The sequence below is a fragment of the Lepisosteus platostomus genome, chromosome 5, assembly GCF_059453375.1.
Source record: "Lepisosteus platostomus isolate fLepPlt1 chromosome 5, fLepPlt1.hap1, whole genome shotgun sequence".
NCBI classification, from domain to species: domain Eukaryota; kingdom Metazoa; phylum Chordata; class Actinopteri; order Semionotiformes; family Lepisosteidae; genus Lepisosteus; species Lepisosteus platostomus.
This window is the reverse complement of record NC_142615.1, coordinates 23,760,145-23,769,092: the sequence shown is the minus strand read 5'-3', so window position 1 is coordinate 23,769,092 and position 8,948 is coordinate 23,760,145. Positions and strand designations below refer to the sequence as shown.

Below are 8,948 nucleotides of genomic sequence, written 5' to 3'. Positions count from 1 at the left end.
TTGTGTGCTCTTTTCCTCCTCTTCCACAAGACTGGGAACTGATATCCACATCACTTCCCAGCGTCTGCTTATGGCAAACGATGGAATGTGACTAATGACTGAACGAGCCTGGTGAATTCTCATCACGTGGCACAATGAGAGCGTGCAGTCAGCTGTCCGAGGCGGCAACCTCATTGCTCGTTCAAAAGAACACGTACTGAAAACTCATCACCACTATGTCGTAGATGAGCACCGCGATCGCTTGTTGTCATGCGTCCTTACTTGGGAAATGCAGAAGGAAAAACTGCCCTCTCTCAGCCACCGAAACGTGTGCGGCTCGCCTTGCGCTCTCTGCGCCTCACATATTTGTGGAGCTGTCTGCTCTTCTTTCTGTTGAAGTAATCAAGTTACGGGGTGTCCTGCAGCCTATGATGTTCTCACTGAGAGCTTTCAAGATTTGAAGGAAAACTACGAGCTTGATTGCTCAAGTCGAACGAATGTGATTGTTAAGCAATCGATGATCAAAAGCATGTCTTCTAACAATTCGTGAGAGTATTATCAGCACTGTTTTCACTCGGATATACTTTTCACTTGCTAAGCTGACAAATTGGACGAGAAAATGCCGGAGACACACATAGTGCAGACTGAGGTTGGGAAGGAGGTGTGGCCCTTCAACGCTTGACAATTGAAGGACATTCTCTCCGCAACGGAGGAGCACCTGTCAGAAGTCACAGAGGCTAAATGAGAGCACCAGGCTCCTGGAGCTCTAAACTCAGACCTGGAGGATGCGGGCATCAATCCCGCTACCTCTGGCATGCTAAGCGAGCGCTCTACCATTTGAGTTTATCCTCCTCGCTTCATGCTTCTCGGCATCATGTCTTACCGCCTCTGCCCCTCTTACCGGGCACCGCTCACTGCCCTTGGTCTGCAAGGCAGTCCTTTCAAGTGCGATGACGACGCTGGGACCTTCGTTGCCTATTGTACGAGCTGAACTTTTGTGCTCTTTCCATCAACTCATCTTGTCATCTTACAGTCTGGGTAATTGGAGACTGCACTGTTCTGCTTCCTAAGGTCATATACGGGTTTTTTGCATGAAGCCGTATTGAACAGTATTTCTCGCATTGTGAACATGTGCACACAGCGGTCCCCCGGGTTCCAGTTAGTGCGTAATTATGCATCAATGAAAAACGAAATTAGCTCACTGAAAGTTTGATGTAAAGAATGTGGAAATTTCCAGAAGTTGTGGTCTTTTAAATGCATTTGGTTTGAAGACGTTCTGTGCTTCAATTGTGAAGATATGGACAAAACAATATTTGAGCGTGGTAAAAAAAAGTCATAAAAATGACAAAGTGAAGGCTGAGAAAGCATTCACAATGCATTTTATACACAAAGCAAGTGTTTTTGTAACTCTAAGAGATTTCGCGAAAGCACTACAGGCGTGCCAAAATCGTTTTCGAACTTCAAGCTAACTTTACCCCGGTCTTAGAGAAAGGACTGCCTTTCACTTCTCTGTGTTTTCTTTCACAGCGCTGTGCACCTTTTCATTGCTCTCGCTTTCAGAGCCTCTGCACAGCACACGACTCGACATCAGGAAGCACATTGAAGTGAAAGCAGAAAGCGCTGCGACATGCACTGTGCAGATCCCGCCACACTAAGAGGTGAGTGGGTCTGTTCGATCACAGCGCATAGGCGAATCCCCAAACAGTGTGCGTGGCAACAAAAAAAGCTGCTCTGTTTTGAACTGGGGACATTGCACGTGTGAGGCTAACGTGATAACCACTACACTATGGAAACGGTGGGAAATTGTGCCCAGTGGCCCACTGCTGAGCTTCACCAATGCTATTCAGGGACCAATGCTATTCGATGTGAATTAAATGCTATTCAACTGTCCAATTCTATTCAGGGGTGGAAAAGGGTGGAGCCGTGTGTGTCTTTTGTTAAAAGACACCCCCATCTCAGAGCCGGAAGTACAAGCCTTCCTCCCGCAGGTCAACAAAGATGTTATTGTTTAAGAAGATCCTGCGAAAGTCGGCCATCTGCCTTTCAGCCCTGCAGTAGTCCAGGCTGAGAGAGAAGCAGTCCTTCACCCTGGCAATGTACAGCCTGACAAGGTCTGGCTTCAGGCCATTGTACATCATGAGGTTCCTCCTCTCCCAGACAGCTGTCCTCGTTAGGCTGAGGAGGACGTTCACTAAAATGGCGTTAACACCCCCCCTCAGACCCGCGGTACCCAAAGAGGAACAGCTCTTTCTAGGGCACCCCGTCAAGAACAGCTCCTCGAACAGAGCGAAACAGGCCATCCAGCAGATCCGTCAAGTACGCCCTGGCTCGAGCTGGGGGAAGATCTTACCCCAGAACACCTCTGAGACCGGCACTCTGAAGCGTTTCGCCACCATCAGCCTGCAGAACATGCTGGTGGTGCACCCCAGGAGGTCCACCCCACAGTCCCCCCACTTCACCCTCAGCTCCGGCCAGGCCGGGCCTGCTGCCCCGTCTTGTAGATGGAGCTTCTCCAGCCAACTGTCCGGGAGACCGAGTTTGAGCTGCTCGTAATCCTGACGGATCTTACTGACAGGCAGCTCGTCGTTGACCTCTCGCACAGCGTCGACAATTGCCTGGGTGGGCAGAAATCCGTCCTTTACTTCATAAAGTAGATCCTTGACCTTGGATATGCCAGCCTCGTAGAGCTGCCTGTTCCATCGAGACACCAGCAGGGGGTCGAGGAACAGAGGCTGTTCCAGAATCTGGGCCCGGGTCTCCGGCGTGTAGGAGACATGCTGGGACATGAACTACCCCCTCGCCAGCAGGACCTCCCTGTAAAAGGAGGGCAGATGTTTTATCAACCCCGGAGTCAGCCTCACCAGGAGAGTCTCCTGCCCCAAGCCCCCGCAAGTCTCGAGGTAGCTTCCCATACCAATCTTCCAAATGCTGACATTATCCAGGTCAAGGAACTTCTTCACTACTTTCAGCCTAAAGCTTTTCAGCTTCAGGCCTACATCACACAGCTTCAGCCCACCCCTGGAGATTTACCCAATGAGGGTGTCATGAGTGACCCGCGGAGGCTTCCCCTCCCACACGAATCCCACCACCAGTTGCCTAATCTCATTCTCTACCCGTTCAGGAAGAGGCATCACAGACAGTGGGTACCACAAGAGGGACAGGCACAGTGTGTTAACGAGCAGGACCCTTCCCTTTAGGGTCAGGGACCTGTGTCTCCACCGATTTAATTTGCCCTCATCTTAATGAGCTTCTCCTTCCACAGGAGAAGCCCAGTGGCCTGCTCATCAGCGTTAATGTAGATGCCAAGGACCTTCAGGTGACCCGTCTCAACCCTGAAAGGGTAACCGAAGAGCGGGGCAAGGTCTGCCCTCCCCACCGGCATGACCTCAGACTTCTCCAAGTTTACCTTGGCGCCCGAGGCAGCGCACCACCTCTAAATGGCCGAGATCTCCGCCACCTCTGCCAACGTCAGTCTGGTGTCGTCAGCATATTGGTAGATCAACGAGGTGGCGGTGCCCCCAGGCAAGGTCACTGGAAAGAAGCTCGTGAGGGAACCATTCACCTTGACACAGCTCACGATCCCCTTGTACACGAGCCTCACCCAGGAGATGAAGGCCTCGCCGAAGCCAAAGCTCTTCAAGACCTCAAACAGGAAGGAATGCTCCACCCTGTCGAAGGCCTTCTCCTGGTCCAGTTTCAGGACGTATCCACCCCTCGGCTGCTCCCGCATAAGGTCCACAACATCTCTGATGGAGCACACCGTGTCCGCGATGTCTCTCCACTTGACGCAGTAGGTCTGCGAAGGCGACAGGATCCTGGGCAGAACCTTCCCGAGCCCGAGGGAGAGAACACGAGTTAGTATCTTATAGTCTGTGTTCAACAGACTGATCGGGCGAAAGTTTTTCAAAAGAGAGGGATCCCCCTGCTTTTTGTAGACAAGAGAGATCACCCCCCTTCTCATAGATGGGGTCAGAGCGCCGGTCCTGGCAATCTCCTGGAACACCTCCAGAAGGAGGGGCCCCTGGGACTGCTGAAAGTGTCTGTAGAGCTCGGAGGAGAGCCCGTCCCACCCTGGGCTCTTGTTAGGAGACGAGCCCCGAAGTGCTTCAAGCACTTCCTCCAAGCTCAGCGCACTGTCACAGAGCTCACGATCGCTCTGTGACAGGCGGGTACTCACCCAAGCCAGCATGGCCCGGGTCTGCTGCTCATCCACCACTTCGGCCAGAACAAGACGCTATAAAAAGAAAACACCTCATTCCTAACGGCCTCGGGGGCAGAGAGCCGCACACCGTCCTCTCCCACCAGTTCCTCAATGAAGGAGCTGCGCTGCCTCTCCTCCTCCAGGACGAAGAAGAACCTCGTGCTCTTCTCGCCCTCGGCCAGATACTGGGCTCTGCTGCGCACCCTGGCTCCTCTCCACTTCTCCTCCTCCAGGGCTTGCAGCTCACCCCTCAGCTCCAGCAAGAGCTCGCAGCCCCCGCCGTGATCTGCCAGGAGCCCGAGCTCTGAGGTGATCCGAGCCCGAAGCTCTCTCTCCCGCCTGGCCTTCTCCCGCCCCCGGGACAGGCCATACGAGATACTGAACTCTTTGATGCCGTACTTGAGATTATCCCACCTGACCAGCTTTTCTGACCTATACAGGGGACACTGCAGCTGCTGCCGGATTAGGTCTTCTATGCCCTGACACAATGAAGCCTCCCCCAGGAGCGCGTTATTAAAGCACCAGGGGCCGGGGCCCCGGTCCTCCTGTGCCCCTGCTACAGAGAAGTGAAGCACAGCATGGTCGCTCAGGGTCGTGAACACATACCGCATCCGGCTCAGGCACGGGAAGAGACTCATGTGCCCCAGCAACAGGTCGATCCGGCTCTGTCTCAAGACACCTTCAACGACCTGCCGCCGAAAAAAGTCCCTCCGCACACCATAAGCCTGACACCACGCATCCACAAACCCATGAGCCTCCGCACTGCGCTCCAGGAAGCTGCGAGCAGCGCTGCTCTTAAAGGTCATCCCAACCGCGACATCGAGCGCACTCAGTGCACAGTTAAAATCTCCGACGACCAGCCCTGGCTGCTTGAAGAAGGCGAGCCGCTCAGCTTCCCCATTGGGGGCGTAGATGTTGCTCAGCAACACGGACTGTCCCAGAAACCCGAGACAGACCTGCAGGAGCCGGCCGTCCGTGTCGCGGTGCAGGAGCCTTACGCTCTCGTACACTCCCCTCCTCACCAGCACGGCCACCCCCCCTCCTGCACAGGCCGGAGGCGTTGCTGTAAAACAGCTCCCAGTCCCACTGTGCTCGCACCTTTCGGACACACTCCTTGTCCCAGAAGGTCTCCTGGAGGCAGACAACATCCATCCGTCCCAGCAGAGCTAACACTGCCCCCAGCTTCGCTCTGTCCCTCAGCCCGTTGGCATTTAAAGAGGCGAAAGATGCCATCATGTATATGGCCATAAGAGTGAAGTTAATTCTCCGGTCCTCACAACAGTTTCCCCGCCCTTTCTGCCACATTCTCATTGCCAACACTTGCTGCTTCCTCCCCACCTCCTGTCTCCGCCACCGCAGAGACATCAGGGATGGGTCTGCGGACAACTCTTGAACTGGGCTTGAGGTTGGGCTGAGGCCTGACGTGGTGCCACTGGATCCCGGCCTTCGAGGGCCCAGGCAGTTGTACCCCGGCTTGCCCACTCCCCTCCCCCTCCTCCCTGTCCTCCCTCTCCACCCCATCCATCTCCACCACCTCCCCTTCCCCCTCCATCTCCATGCTCAGTAATTCCCCCTCCTCTGTCCCTGCCCCATCCATCTCAAGACACCCATCCTCCATTCCTTCTTCCACCACTTCCCCTACCTCTCCTCCCACGACCATATCCAACTCCCCTTCCTCAGTCTCTGCCAACGGTGCCTGACCGAGTATTGAAGAGGCTCCCTCACCTGGCAGGGTGTCTTGTGGCCACTGCAGGGCAACTGGGCGCTTCCCCTCAGGCTCCTCTGGGTCCTCGGGCATCTCTTCGTTTGGGCCTATGTCCACCTTGCCAGGGTCTTGTCGCCGTTGCCGCTGCTGCTTGGTCACACGCCTCGCAGCAGTGCCTTTGCTGACCCCAGCAGGCTTCTCATCCCCTGGCCCAGAAGAAGGCCCTGCTGGCTCACCGGTAAACTGGGGAACCGCTGACGGTGATGGTGGTGGTGGTGCTGGTGCCGTCGCCTCCTCCCTCTGCATCTCTCCCTGCACAGGCTGGGGTGTCATAAGCCCACTGGTACGCTGAGGGGCCGCCTCTGGTGGTGGTGGTGCCCGTAGGATCTCAGCTGCACCACGCTGCACCGCCGCATGTTGTGGAGCAACCTCCCTCTGCTTCTCTTGCGGCACAGAGTGGGATGCAGCAGGATTGTTAGGGCAACGGGGCGCCCCTGCTGGTGGAGATGCTGGCTGGTCCCCGGCTCCTTTCTGCTGCACTGTACCCAAGATTGGAGGGGCCTCCCTCTGCCTCTCCCCCATCACCGGCTGGGGCGTTGCTGGCTCACTGGGGTCCTGGGGCACCGCTGCTGGCAACTCTCCATGCTCAGCTGCAGTGGCCACCCGTAGTCCATCTTCAACCCTTCAGCGTTGCGGGCAGCTGCTCCTGCTCCGGCTGGATCTTCCGGCTCCGGCTCGCAGTTGCAGCTCATGAGCGCATGGAGGCAGTCCGGGCACTTGGCAGTGGTGCAGTTCCTGGCGCAGTGGCCGGGCTGTCTGCACTCATAGAAGAGGAACTCAGGGCAATCCTTGGCGATGTGCCCCGAGTCCAGGCAGACATGACACACCCTTTGTTGCTGGTCGTGGAGGACCCTGAAGTACTGCCCCCCCTCTGCCGTGGCGAAGCGGGTGCTGTATGGCAACGAGGCTACATGCTCGGGAAAGCGAATCCGAACAAACCTCGTGCCATCAGCAATGGTGGTCCCGGGTTAGTGGCGCATCCTGATGTCCGAAATCACTCTCACCCCCCAGCTACTCAGCTTCTCCTTGATAGTCTAATCTGAGATATATGCCGGGAGGTGGAGGAAGGACACCACTACCTCCTTCCGCTCCAGCCAGTGGCAGTAGCAGGGTGTGGCCTGCACATCCAGCCCCACAGTCACCGTGTCTGCATGTTCCTTTGAGTCCAGAGTCAGTTCAAACTCTTTTGGCGTCTGGGGGCGGCAGGCAAAAAGAGAGCCCTCCCCACAGACGCCGTGCACCGCTGCGATAATAGCACCCGCTATTATCTCCACGCCACGGTTTCTCCACACCGCTCACATCCACCACAAAAGTATGCACCCTTGCAAAAACCCGCCGGGGGAGTCGGTCCGAATTCCTAATCCTTCTCTTTCCTACACCACTCTCCTCCTCCACTACAATAACATTCTCTGCCTCCATGTTTTTTCCTTCCATTAAAACACAAACAGGACTCAGAAAGCAACAAAAAAGCAACAAAAAAACCCCAAAAGTCTCTCCCCTCCCCAAACAGAGCTAGGCTGAAGGGGAGGGCTTCAAAAATCAACCAAAAACACCAAAAAACCACAAAAATCAAAGTCTTACTTAAGACAAACAAATCCTCTGTTCCTCTTCTTCTTCTCCTTCTTATAGAGAGGACAACTCCGTCACCTCTTTTACGACGCTGCTTTTTTTCCCTTGCGTTTTTCTCTTCTTCCACGTTCTCTCTCTTCACTGAGAATAGAATAAAAAATGCTCACGCTAATACACAAGCACCCGAGTCTCGCCAAAGCTGACAAATAAACAGACGGACAAGCCGCACTGCACGTGTGAACAAGGGAATGAGCGAGCGAGCGGGGATAGGGCGCCTCCTATGCTTAAAAGCTTACAGCACCTGGTATTCCAAGGACGTCTCTCATCCAAGTACTAACCAGGCCCATCCCTGTTTAGCTTCCGAAATCAGACAAGATCAGGTGTGCTCAAGGGGGTGTGGCCGTAAGCGAGAGCAAGGCTCGCTTGCACCCTTCTTATTGAGAGGACAGCTCCGTCACCTCTTTTATGACGCTGCTTTTTTTCCCTTGCGTTTTTCTCTTCTTCCCACATTCTCTCTCTTCACTGCCTTCGTCCCCGCTCTATTTCACTTCAGCCTTTCACTCTTGCTTCCTTCCAATGAGGACGGAGCTGCGGGAGTATAGAGGATCGCTGTGGAGAGCTGCTGCTGTGCTTTGACATCTGAGCTCGGTGGAAAACAATCTCAATACAATTCTGAAAAACGCGACTCCCCGAACGCCAGCCGAACAAGTCTTGAAGTGGAAATCTAATAAGTAAATTGTTTCTTAAAATGTAGAGAGCTTTGCAAAAAATATATTGGTGCTTTAATATAATATATTTCAAGGATGTAAATGCTGTGCTACAGTACGTGCAGAATTTTAGAAAACAGTGCATCAACAAAGTACACTGTTTAGGTTACTTTAGAAGACAATGTACCAAAACAATATATGCTGTCTGGGTCGTTAGAATTAGCTGAAAGTAACTGATTAGCTTTGAATAACAAATCTAGTGCTTCTTCTCTCGCTTTTTGATGTAATCTGTTTTCTCTTAGGGAAAGGGGAACTTTAAGAAGGGACAAAGCGCTGAGCTTTTTTACAGCGCAACGTCTTTTAAAAACCCTGTACTGCTTGTAACAAATTGAGTCTCTGGTTGCACTTTGCGAAGTGGCAGCAGGGCTTGCAATATTGAAATAAAGACCCTACTCAGGTGAGAACTCTCTCTTGTGGCTTCCTTGATAGTTCCATGACAATTTGGGGGCTTGTCCGGGATCAGAAACCTGAACGCGAACGGCTGCTGAAACTCCATCCGGACCCTGACAATTTTAGCAAAATTGGACGAACCTCGAAGGATAAATTGTTTATCCTTCCAGAAACGCGTCTGGAGAATTGGCAGCTGTCTGACGCCAGTAAGTGATCCTTAAAAATTAATAGTTTGAGAAGTGAGCCACAGGGGTGTTCTCACGCGGGTTTGATGAGT

At 53.6% G+C, this 8,948-nt stretch overlaps 1 pseudogene; it reads right to left on the bottom strand.

Annotated features, from left to right (window-relative positions):
• Positions 1–7,803: 7,803 nt before the first annotated feature.
• Positions 7,804–7,922, bottom strand: LOC148665154 (5S ribosomal RNA; annotated as a pseudogene).
• Between the last annotated feature and the right edge of the window lie 1,026 nt (positions 7,923–8,948).